Source organism: Lactuca saligna, chromosome 4 (assembly GCF_052625555.1).
Source record: "Lactuca saligna cultivar CGN05327 chromosome 4, ASM5262555v1, whole genome shotgun sequence".
NCBI lineage: Eukaryota > Viridiplantae > Streptophyta > Magnoliopsida > Asterales > Asteraceae > Lactuca > Lactuca saligna.
In genome coordinates, this window is record NC_136420.1 from 77,547,332 (window position 1) to 77,560,459 (window position 13,128).

At 32.4% G+C, this 13,128-nt stretch overlaps 1 long non-coding RNA gene across 1 annotated transcript; it reads right to left on the reverse strand.

Moving 5' to 3' along the window:
* Positions 1 to 2,692: 2,692 nt before the first annotated feature.
* LOC145038626 (uncharacterized) lies at positions 2,693 to 4,585 on the reverse strand. The gene is made up of 3 exons (XR_013679465.1): positions 4,028 to 4,585; positions 3,767 to 3,956; positions 2,693 to 2,966 (listed from the first exon to the last, which is right to left on the reverse strand). It is a non-coding gene; the product is annotated as an uncharacterized LOC145038626 (long non-coding RNA).
* Between the last annotated feature and the right edge of the window lie 8,543 nt (positions 4,586 to 13,128).

Below are 13,128 nucleotides of genomic sequence, written 5' to 3' on the forward strand. Positions count from 1 at the left end.
ATCTTAAGGCTTTTTTTTCTCATGTGCCCAAAAGCATGGACCAAAAAGCATAAAGTTGAAAACAAGACCATATCTAACAAACAACCTGTAATTCATTAAAATACTCAAAAGCAATATTACACCATCACGTTAATAATTCGGCCATAGGGAGACAAGAACAAAAGTATGGAGTGTTTAACACATAAAGTCATGTCTAGATGCTATATATAAGTATATACCAACTTTATATAAAAGCATTATCTTTTATAAAGTGATTCCTAGTATATATATATATATATATATATATATATATATATATATATATATATATATATATATATATATATATATATATATATATATATATATATATAACATGTAACTACTCACACGTATATCTCTTTTATATAAAACTACATTTTATCTAAATAAACTCTAAGTGGTTTATTAAGATATAAATATAACTTCTAAATAATCATACTTTATGATATATTTCATAATATGTTATTTCTCCAATAAATATTATTTCTATAAATAACAAATTCTCAATTAGAAAAATATTATTTCCATGAAATAATAATTTTCCAATTAAATACAAGTTTTGGTATATTTGTTAATAATCAAATTATACTAATAAATAATCAATTGATGATAACTTTCTGTAAGGTGTGACATAAAGGATCATATATTATTAGCAATATCATTCTATAATTACAATTGGATATACTAGATCTTTAAGTTTAAAATATAAACAATACATATCAAATACCTCATTTAACAAAAAATAATTGAAAATGAGTATTCTACATAACTAGTCCAATAAAAGTATTAGTTTATAAAAAATCATACATCATACAATCCGGTCCTACGATCTTACCAAAAAAACAGTGGCGGACGCAGAACATTTTAGTAGGGGTGACACTAAAAAAAATTTCCGAAAAAATATAAATTAGTAGTGGCCTTTCGTATATTAAGCCAATGTACCAAATAGAAAAAACATAAAAAATAAAGAATTTTACACTATGTGCCGGAATCGAAGTAGTGGCTAGGAACACCCGGGCTCCACTAAGATCCGCAATGCAAAAAACGATCCAAGTTAGATTGAGATCGACTTACCTAGGTTGGTTCATAGGAACACACAATCTTACAAACATGATCATTATTTTAATATATATGCAACAAATGATTAGCTTGGGATATAACAAAAAAAAATTAAACCATTACCCGAAAGATAGTATAGTAAGGGTCGAATCCTATGATCTCACCTAGCATATAAAAATATTGGTTTAAATAAGCACTCTAACAAAACCCAATTTTACTAATCCAATCCAAACAAGTTAGATTAATTTTGATTGAAAACTTGCAATAATTTCAATACAAATTTCCAAAAATACTATTTAATACTTCTCGTGAGCTCGAAAACATGAAAACATATGATTTCTATTTTACAATGCGAATTAATCGATGAACTAATTCATATATTGTTACTTATATTAATTTATAAAACAATTAATAATTCTATGAATCAACTACAAATGATAGATCTAAACCAGTTCAAGTGGTCAATTTCTAAAAATGCTTATTCAAACGCTTTGATTAAAATAAAACTAAAATTATTACATTAGCGAGAAGATCCAAATGTTAAATCCACAAAATTAAGCACACATAGTGGAATGTTGAATAAAAATTTGGAAAAGTAAGGTTTTAGCCATTTATACCTGAAAACACGAATTCAATAGTGCATCTGACAAATTATTTGTTGTTAATAATATCACATTAATTCTCCAAATTCAAGTGGTCAGTTTTGTTACTTGTATTAATTTATAAAACAATTAATAATTCTATGAATCAACTACAAATGATAGATCTAAACCAGTTCAAGTGGTCAATTTCTGAAAATGCTTATTCAAACGCTTTGATTAAAATAAAACTAAAATTATTACATTAGCGAGAAGATCCAAACGTTAAATCCACAAAATTAAGCACACATAGTGGAATGTTGAATAAAAATCCGGAAAAGTAAGGTTTTAGCCATTTAGACCTGAAAACACGAATTCAATAGTGCAACTAACAAATTATTTGTTGTTAATAATATCACATTAATTCTCCAAATTCAAGTGGTCAATTTTGAAAAAGGCTTATTCAAGTGCTTTGATTAAAACTAAACTAAAATTATTAGATTAGTGAAAAGATCCAAATGTCAAATTCACAAAATCAATCACACATAGTGGCATGTTGAAAAAAAATCGGCAAAAGTAAAGTTTTAGCCACTCATGACGGAAAACACGAATTCAATAGTGTAATTGATAAATTATTTGTTGTTAATAATATCAAATTAATTCTTCAAATGAGCTCTTCCAAAACCTTGTGCTCGAACTTGTGTCTCTTTATGAGAAAATGTTGATATCTTATCACTAATAGAAAACTAGGTATCAGCGACGGACATTTCTGTCGGAAATCCGTCGCTAAAGGCCATCCGCGACGGATTAGCAACGGAAACTGGCCGCCGAAAAAACCTTGCTCGCTAATGGTCAACGAAGGATTTAACGACGAACTTAGTGACGGATCACTGACGGATTCGGTTGTCAAAAAATGATCCAAAATTTTGTGAATATTATCGCAAATCCATCACTAATGATGGGTAAATGAGTAGTTTTTATGTTTCTAATATTACTGCTGAATAGGTTGATAGTCTATAACCAAAATTCACAAATGAAATTCAAATTTATACCCCAAAACATTATATTGACATGAACTACCAAAATAAAGATTAAACTCAACTTACAAAATAATCATTCATATTCAATTTATTATTTCTTAAACCTATTAACATAAAGCAAAAGTTCCAAAGTGTAGTTAAGTGGGTAAGTTGTTTCCTTGATCTTTAGGAGTAAGTTACACATCTTGGTGATTTCACTACTAGAAACTGGGACCTCGCATTCTTCAAATAGTTCCTCTCACTTCCTAACAAACATGATTGAGATAACCTACAAATATGAAACCCAATCCATAAATAAATAAATGGAAGCATAATTCTATAATACTTATGGTTATTTTTGCTTTTTCTCATTTATACAACATTACTGAAATTAATTTCCATTAAGAAAGTTTAAAAGCATGCAACTGTCTACCTGCATTAACTGCATTAACTTCATAGAAAGGTTTGTTTTAGTTGTTTCACTATTTGCAAAGAACATGCGTGCAAATGGAATGGAATGGATTATACATTATGATTTGATCTATGGAATATATGTCATCTACAACCACATATTTTGCCAAGTTTTCTATGTCCAACACAGGAATAAGACTTACTACATTATAATTTTACAAAAAGTAATGCAAACTTACAATATGTGTAAATCTTAATTACTCTATAAAGGTAAGAATTACCATGTACCTTACTACATCCAACCATTTCCTAGAAAGTATCAAGTATTTGTGAACATGAAATTTAATTACCTCAGCTAAAGACTCAAACACTAATTCACCACTAGAAAGATCTACAATAGTGGAGTTTGTACACACACAAATTCCGGCGTTAGAGTATACACACATAGAGATATATAAATCAACTAATTTAGTTAAGAACCTTCCACTCCCATTCTTGAACCTTCCTCACAAACATCAAACAAAACATGCACCAGCCAAAACGAACCAAAAACTATCGAAATTACAAATATCATAAATATTTATTTAGTGTAATCAAACCAATTTAGAAAGAAAAAAACAGAACAACTTTTGTTTATACGAAATAAGAACACACAGTTAGATAGATAGAGAGGAAAACCTGTGTGAGGAATTAAGATTTTTGTGAGAAAGGTTGAGACGGTGGTTCATGGGATTTCAGTCTCGGCGGTGATCAAGTGGTCAAAAGGAATCAGATGCGGTGGTCCTACTCTCGTCTTCATGTTTCTCTCTGTCCTTTGCTTCTTCTCGTATATAAAAGTCGGAATAGAAGAAAAGAAGCCACATACAAACTGAAGACGATGAGCCATTAAATCAACAACACATTAGCTACAAGAAAGAAGCCAAAGACATAGAAACTTACTGCGGTTAAATTTCATTCACAGGAAGTGTCGTCGTGATATCGAGAATCTTGGCTAGGGTTTCCTTCTGTTGGAATCGAGTTTTAGGAACATAAAGAAGATGACTATTAGTATCGATTTGGGATGAGTGCCGATTTGCAAGACGAGTGTCGATTTGGGCTATGGATTTCAGAAACAAGCATGAGAGATAATTGGTAAATGTCGATTTTGGAGGGAGAATAGGGGGAAATGAAAATAATTGGGATGAGGAGCGGGGGAAATGAAATATGTGGGAGGGGCTTAACAAAAATTAGCGACTAAAATATTTGTGAGTTTCTGATTCCGTCAGTAATCCCTTTCTAATGATCTAATCCCTCGCTAACATGCTAAAGTTTACACCTTATCTACAAAAATGATTTCCATCGCAGATCCCTGTAAATCCGTCACTAATTAGCTAGGGATTTATTATGTTGATGCCTAGTTTTCTAGTAGTGATATGCATGCAAGACCTCAGGCAATCCCAGTAAGGTCTTTGGAAGAGTTAAATGGAATAAAATAAATGATGATGTTGCATTGAATGAAATAAACATACATTGTTGGTATATAATCCCCATTGTAATGGGATATATATATATATATATATATATATATATATATATATATATATATATATATATATATATATATATATATATATATATATATATATATATATATATATATATATATATATATATATATATATATAGAAGGTGACATTCCTTTTTTTTTTTTTGTCATAAACAACTTCTAGATTATTATCTTTTGTGTTTTAATTTATTTTTATTTTATATTCAATACATCAATTTATTAATTTAAACTTATATTTTTTATTATAAAAAATAAAAAATATATGTAAATCTTAAAAATATAATAAAATTTTGATACATCAATTCATCAAATTCTTAAGGGTTTAATGAACAGTAGAGTTTAATATGTAAAATAATATAGTTATAACTCACTTCGATTTTTCCAAAAAAATGATGTAAAAAATATATTAAATAGTGTTTCATCTTAAAATTTACTTCATTTTTTCCCCATTTCTACCTCCAAAATATATATTCGATTCTTCTAAGTTATATAAATTGTCAAACACATCCCATCTATTAATATGGTTTTAACAAATATATAATATATATATTTTTCATTAGAATAATATTAAATAAATAATATTATATTTATAATACTTAATTATAAGTTTTTGTAAAATATGTTATCGTGTTTTAAAATTTCAATATGTATTTAAACTTTAATATAAATTTCATAAACAAAAACAAACTTTATATTTATAATTAATTAATATAATTTAATATATAACTCAATATTATAAGTATTAAATATACAAAACTTCAAAAAATGCCCTTGTGGTTTTCAAAAATATCAAGTTTAGTCCTTAAGTTTAAAAAACCTCACAGAAGGTCCCTATGGTTTCAGAACTTTTAACATTTGGTCCTTCCGGCTCAGTCTGTTACCATTTAGCCGTTAAGTAAGGGGTATTTTGGTCATTTCACTACCAAGGGACCATTTATAAGGTTTTATATTACTTTTTTTTAAATAAATAATAAATAAATAAAATTTAGTATGCAAGGGGTCCCGCCTCTCTCTTTCTCTCTCTCTCTCTCTCTCTCTCTATATATATATATATATATATATATATATATATATATATATATATATATATATATATATATATATATAAAACACATCACAATTCTTCAAGAACAGTGTCTTGATCGACGCTATGGAGGGAATCAATCAGATGCACTCTCAGTGACGCCGGACCTTTTGCCAAGAAGGCCCTCAACCTGCCACCAGATCTCGATTGGTCTGATCTGAATCCATGCCAATGGACCTGTGTCATTTGCTTAGATGAGAAGCGGGTAACCCATATTCTAATCGGGCATCAAAATCTTCAAGGAACACTTCCTGCAAGCCTCTCAAATCCTACTCAACTTGAGCATTTGGAGCTCCAATGTAACAATATCTCGGGTCCTTTACCTAGCTTAAACGGGTTAAGCTCATTACAAGTGTTAATGCTTAGCAAAAACTTGTTTACTTCGATTCCCGTTGATTTCTTCACTGGTATGTCTTCTCTACAATCTGTTGAAATCGGTAACAACCCGTTTCGAGTTGGGTCATACCCAAAGCCTCAAAAGTGCTTTAGCTCTTCAGAACTTTTCCGACATTTCTGCTAACAGCGCGACTCTCCTTCTTCTTACTGATCTTATCATCGTAACGTGATTATTATAATGATCACGATTCTTCAATGATTAAGACCCAAAAAATGCGTGAAAGAATGTGAATCGTGTAAGGAATAATTGAAAGACCTAACCACATGTTTGAAACCGATGCAACCCATTGGAGTTCATAAGAAATCCATCAAAGGAATTGGTAAATTTAGGAGAAATAAGGCAAAAAAAATTAGGGAACAATTGAGAGAAGAAGCCCTAAAAAACAAAAATGGGAGTTCTCCATGACTCTCCACTCATTATAAAAATGGAAATGATTGAGATGGAACTCAATGGTGGAGTACGGTGGTTCATTGGCAGGCAATGGAGGAAACAATTGAGTTTTCTGGTGGGGCTTCATAACTGGAAAGATGAAGGGAAAGGCATAGTTTCTACCACTATGGTGGTGATTGTTTATGGTGTATCCCGATGATAGGAGGTGGGTTGCTATGGCAAACATACAAGAGAGAGAGAGAGAGAGAATATTAAATAATTATTAATTTTCTTTTTAAAAAAAAATAAAAAATAAGACAAAACTTCATAAATCGTCCCTGTGAAAGTGAAAAGACAGAAATGTCCTTCACTTAATGGTCAAAATCTAACGGTGTTAGCGAAAAGGACATTTGTTAATAGTTTTGAAACCATAGGGACCATCTGTGAGGTTTTTGAACTTAGGGACTAAAGTTGATATTTTCGAAAACCATAGGGACCATTTTTGAAGTTTTGTCTATTAAATATTATATTTAAATTATAATTAGTAGATGACAAAAAACCAGAAATGTATAAATATATAAAAAATAGACTAAAATCGACAATTCAAAGTTCAACCCTATTTTGGGGGGAAATGAATAGTATAAAACCAAATATGGTGTCACACTATTCATTTCCCTCAAAATGGGGGAATAAATAAAATTGGGTTGGAGAAGAATGGGAGAAGATAGAAAATGAGAGTAGGTTGGAGATATTCTTTTTGGAATGTTGATGTCGATGTTAAGATGTCACAATCTATTGAACTTTGAAGAGTTCAATGCATTGAAGATGACCTAAGAATGTATTTATAAGCCTTAAAACTCAAGATACCACTTGATCGAGTGGATTTGCCTATAATTCCACTTGTTAGTACGGATTTCAAAAACACAGAATCGTTTTTCTTGATCGACTCGGTCAAATGGAGTCTAAATGGATAGTGGACTTGGCTAATCGAGTAGCTTTCTATTAGGTATGTAAATGATGTATAAAATGCATCTATTAGTGTGTTATTGTGAGTCGGTATACTTGGCTTAATAAAAAGTCTGATGGTCCATCAAAAGGGTTCTTTGACTGTCACACAGAAGTTGGATGCCTCAAAATTGGTGAAGACTGGCAGCTTTGAGGTGGTACCAAATAATGAAAAGAAATATTAATTACTAAAATTGATACAGTTATACAGAGGAAATGGCCAAACGAAACTAGTTGTGGGATTCCTTAACATAGAATTAGGTCATGTATGACGTTGTTCCTCTGAGGAAGAGCCAAAGTGTGTCTCCTTTAATTGATAGGGATAGATCCAATAAGAATATCAGCTAGATATGTGTCACACCCCAAAACCAAGAACGATGGAATACGTTCTGGGGTGGAGGACGTCATGTACAGTATTATTACAATTGCATAATAGTAAAAACAAGAAACAACAACCATTTCACATATATATACATATATATATATATATATATATATATATATATATATATATATATATATATATAGTGATAATAATTACAATTGTGTTATGTAAAGTTTAATAGACACCAAAAGTATAACAAAAGTAAAAGATGAGTCTTGTATGTGCTCCATCTTCTCCAAAAGTTGCCCTGTACCTGTCTATCTTTGACCTGAGGACACAAGTTATTTTGAAAACGAGTATCAGCATAAAGCTGGTGAGTTCATACGAATTTAGTGTCGTTGTAGTATAAAAGAGTTTGCAAACTTATAGTATAAGAGTTAAAATATGTATTTATGAGTAGTAGAAATCCCTAGAAAATCCTATATTTTGTAGAAAAGTACATTTTTAAGTCAATCCTTTGAGTATGTAAAAGTATTATTTTTGAAACCATCAATTGTATAAGTGTACTAATAGTCCTCAAGTGAGTAATATGGCTGAAGTAATGTTATTCCTACTAACAGTAGTATTGTAACTTTAGTTAGTAATAGATCTTTATTTACTTCGGGATATTAGTTTAGACTTTAAGTCTTAGTGTATTTATTTGGATATAAGTGTAACTTCTCATGTGACCAACTATAAAGTAGTAGAGTGTTCGATGACCTTCCCAGTCATGCGTAGTGAAGTAATGTAGTGCCACCCGTGGGCCTAGTCGGCTCGGACTGGAGTTAACAGTCGGGATGTAATAGTGTCAGTTTTGTATAGATCTATACATATAGTGTTGCTTTCCTTTCGGGAAGCCCTGGTCACATGGTGTAAGTGCAGTAAAGTACCTTATAGAGAGATAGTATAATATACTTTGAATTAGTGAATTCTCTTATGCTTTAGTATGGTAGACTGTTAGTATAGTAAGTAGAGTGTTCTCTTATACTCGCAATAGCTTATAGTATTAACAGATATAGTGAGTATAGTAGTAGTAGAGGTAACGAGCAGTAGCCTTAACTATAACTATTATAGTTAACTAGAGTATGTGAATTCCTGCCTCTGATCAACAATGGTAATGAATAAAATGAAACTTTCATATCTAACACAAATATATATGATATATAACTAAGAATTCAACGACAGTCGGACGGACAACCAATACCCTAAGACCACATCAAACATGAATAGGAAATAAGACGAGTTATCGGTCCTAAGTCCTTCAAGTCTTACTTATATAAATATATTAGTGTAGATATATATATTTTTTATAAAGGAAAGTAGTATAAACATAGTTTTGAAAGTAGTTTAACAACAATTTAACCTTAAAAAACGCATTTGATAATTAGTTAAAACAATTTTATAGATAAGTATCTAAAAGTGTAGAGAAATCTCTTTTTGATGAAATATTGTAAATCACATATGATTTGATAATAAAACATGTAGTATTGTACTTTTATCCTCCCCCTAAAACATGTAAAAACATTTAGAAAGGTTCATTAAGGGGTATGAACTCACCGGACGAGGAATGTGTAAACTAGGTTGTTAAATGTCCGATCGAGGCTTGAAAACGTGCGAGGTTCCTATGTAATATTAAATGATACACAATTGTATCTATTTAGATTTAAATCACTAATTAATAGATGATATACACTTCTAGTCGCTAAAACACTTCAATTCAAGTGTTTGGAGTGACCCGGGTGACATTTATGGACATGTATGGCTTGGATAAGGAGTTTACTCTTCAAGAGTAAACTCTTAGAAGAGTTTTCGGCCCTAAACACCTCATCGCCATGAGTTTACGGCCCTAAACTCATGGATGGTGTTCTTAAGTGTTAAGTGGTCTTTTATCAATTGAGGGATGATGCTAGGTTTTGTTCTAGGGCATTAGAAAGGGACTAAATCAAATATATGGACCATTTGATGAGTTTACGGCAGTAAAATATGAGTTTACGGTCGTAAACTCTCACCGACTCATTCCTTAAGTGTTTTGAAGGTCATAGGTTAGTCACAAGTGATTCTACTCATTTTTACAAGTCAAGGGGTGAGTTTAGGGCACCATTTAACCCATTTATAAGAGTTTACGGCCTAGGAACCCATTCATGAGGGGTTTATCTCACACCCCGAAACCGAAGGTGGAAACGTCCCGGGGCGGAGGTGACTTCATGTGAATATCATAACCAATGTACATAGTAAGCGAAGTAAAACACAAAACATTACATTACATATATTTCATTACATCGGTTGAAAAGTAAAGTAGTACAAGTTTCATAGATACATAAGTTTAAACAAAAGAAAGACGTAACTTCCATTTTCCCCGTCTTCTGCAAAAGGACATGGAATACCTGCCTAAGTAGAACCTGAGAATACAAGAATTTTAAAAATCAACATAAAGCTGGTGAGTTCATAAGCGGTTTGTTTTTATGAAAATGTACAAGATTCCTTTTGGTTTCTGAAAATGTTACGAGCCAAGAAAATCCCATATTTTTGTTAAAAGTAAAGTTTACTTGTTTTGTTATGTTACACTGTTCTGGTTACGAATTGTGATTACCCCAGGAAAATCCTATATTTTCCTTATGTGAAAGATGTGTACTGAAAACCTGATTAACCTTGTGAAGTGTGTGTTAGTTTACCAACCCAAAAATGTAATGTAAAAGATGTATACTGAAAACCTAATTATCATAGTAAACTAATTCTTATGGTTATTAATTTACTATATCCACTATTACTAAAAAGTAAATTTCTGTTATCCAAATTGTGAGTTCTATAACCATACTGCAGACTAGATATGACTCTAGACGAGGCCAATATCTTTTATGACTTTTGTCACCCTTGAACCTTTTGGTTCGACTGTAGCTAGCAGCCAGGTGCGGGATAGTCAGTCCCGTATAGATCTATACACTCAAGTTACGCTCCCTATCTAAGAGATTCTGGTTACATGGGCGGTCCTCCACTCGCGTATCTCTCTGAAGTGTTCTCCGAGGACGTGTCTCCAATTTATAGGAATAACAAATCTACAAGTAATAATGCGGGAGGTCCTGTTTAAGTTCTACCTACAAAGACGATGCTCCACTCGCGTATCACTGTAGAGTGTTACCGAGTACAAAACAATATACTAAGTTTCTTGTTCAAAGTTCAAAGATTATGTTTTTAACTATTTCTAATGTGGAAAACCATTTGTGAAAAATATAAAGTACAACAATTTATAGCGTTTTTCACAAATACTATGATAATGAAATCCTCAAGTTCAAACGGTTACCTGTTATGATTATCAGTGTTAAAAACATATGTAATATGAAACACAACACATATAAAATAAGTTTTGAGTACAAGTATTAATTGTACTTTGCTTGTATCCCCCCCTGAAAACAGTGAAAAACATTGAAAAGGGTAGGGGTATGAACTCACCGGACGAGGAAATGTGTCGAATGGGATGCTAATCGTCGGATTAAGGCTTGAAAATGTGCGAGGTTCCTATGTAATGTTAAATGATACACAAATGTATCTAATTAGACTTTAAAACACTAATCGGATACGATTATACACTCCAAGACGCGAAAACACTTCAAATTAAGTGTTTGGAGTGACCCGGGTGACGTTTATGTACTTGAATGGCTTGGATATGGAGTTTACTCTTCAAGAGTAAACTCTTAGAAGATTTCATGGCAATAATGACCCACTCCCCATGAGTTTACGGCCATAAACTCATGGTGGGGTGTTCTAGAGTGCTTAATGGCCTTATATCATTTTAGGGGTGATACTAGATTTGGTTCTAGGGCATTATCAAGGAATTAATTCAACCATGTGGACCAATTGATGAGTTTACGGCAGTAAACTAAGTGTTTAAGTCCATAAACTATCACCCACTCCAATCTTAAGTGCTTTGAAGGTCATAGATTAATCACAAGTGATTCTACTCAATTTTACAAGCCAAGGGGTGAGTTTCGGGCATCATACAACCCATTTATAGGAGTTTACGGCCCAGGAACCCATTCTTGGGGGGTTTACGACCGTGAACTCCTTATGGAGTTGTTTTCTTCAAGTTTATGGTCCCTAACTTGTTTGTGGTTGTTTCTAGACTTTATTCCAGGGCTTATGAGGTGTGTAAGTGGCATTTTAACACCCAAAAAGGAGTTTACAACCCATGAAAGGGTGTTTACGGCCCAAGCATGTTCTTGGGCAGTAAACTCATGTTTACTCCCCAAAAGTTGAGTTTAAGGTGTTCTAAGTCCAATCCAATAAGTCCTTAAGCTATATCTAAGCTCCAATGGTGATTTAGAAGGGTTTTGAGGCTCAAAAACACCATTTATATGTGTTCACAGCCCAAGACTGTTCCAGGGCTGTAAACACATGTTTGAGGTCCTAAATCATGATTTCAACTCAAAATTGTAGGCTAGGTATGTTGTACAAGAAGCTAGGATGGTTACCTTGGTGTTTTGAAGCTTGAAATGAGTGATTTTTGGATCAAATTCTTGAATTGAGGAGAGAGGTTAGAGAGAGAGTGAAAAGGCTCCAAATGAGTCTTAATTCACATTAAATATGGTTTGGATTTGATACACGGTGGAATTCTACCCGATACTGATGTTAACCGAGGCTTTTGGTCGCACTCGATTAAGTTGTCGTCACCCAATATGGTCGAAACTAAATTTTTTCTAATTAATAGATTGGGACGCTTTCACATGTTTCCAACATGTTTGGATACTTACATGGTCAAAATAAAAGTCTTAAGTTAATTGACCTAATCCAAAAACGAAATCGGAATAATTCGATTAAGATGAGTTTTGACGGACAGAACGGTTGCGGCGATGGAACAACTTCGGGTTGTCACATTATCCCCCCGTTAGAGGGAGTTTCATCTCGAAATTCAAAGATTAAGATACAAGTTATGAAAAAGGATGTGGATATTTCTGCTGTATCTGGTCTTCGCACTCCCAAGTGAATTCAGGTTCTCTCTCGGAATTCCAGCGAACCTTCACTATCGGGATGTGGCTTTGTTTCGTACGTTTGATCTCTCGATCTATGGTCTCAATTTGTTCCAGAGGGATTACTAGGGTTTCATCGGATAGGCACTTCTAGAGATTCGGGACGTGGAAGACAACATAGATGTTTCTAAGTTCTGAAGGTACTCGGAGTTTGAAGGTTACAGGATCGATCCTAACGAGGATCTCAAAGGGTCCAATTTACCTCGAGTTAAGCTTTCCGTGCTTTCCATAGTGTATCCTGTCTTTCCAGGGTG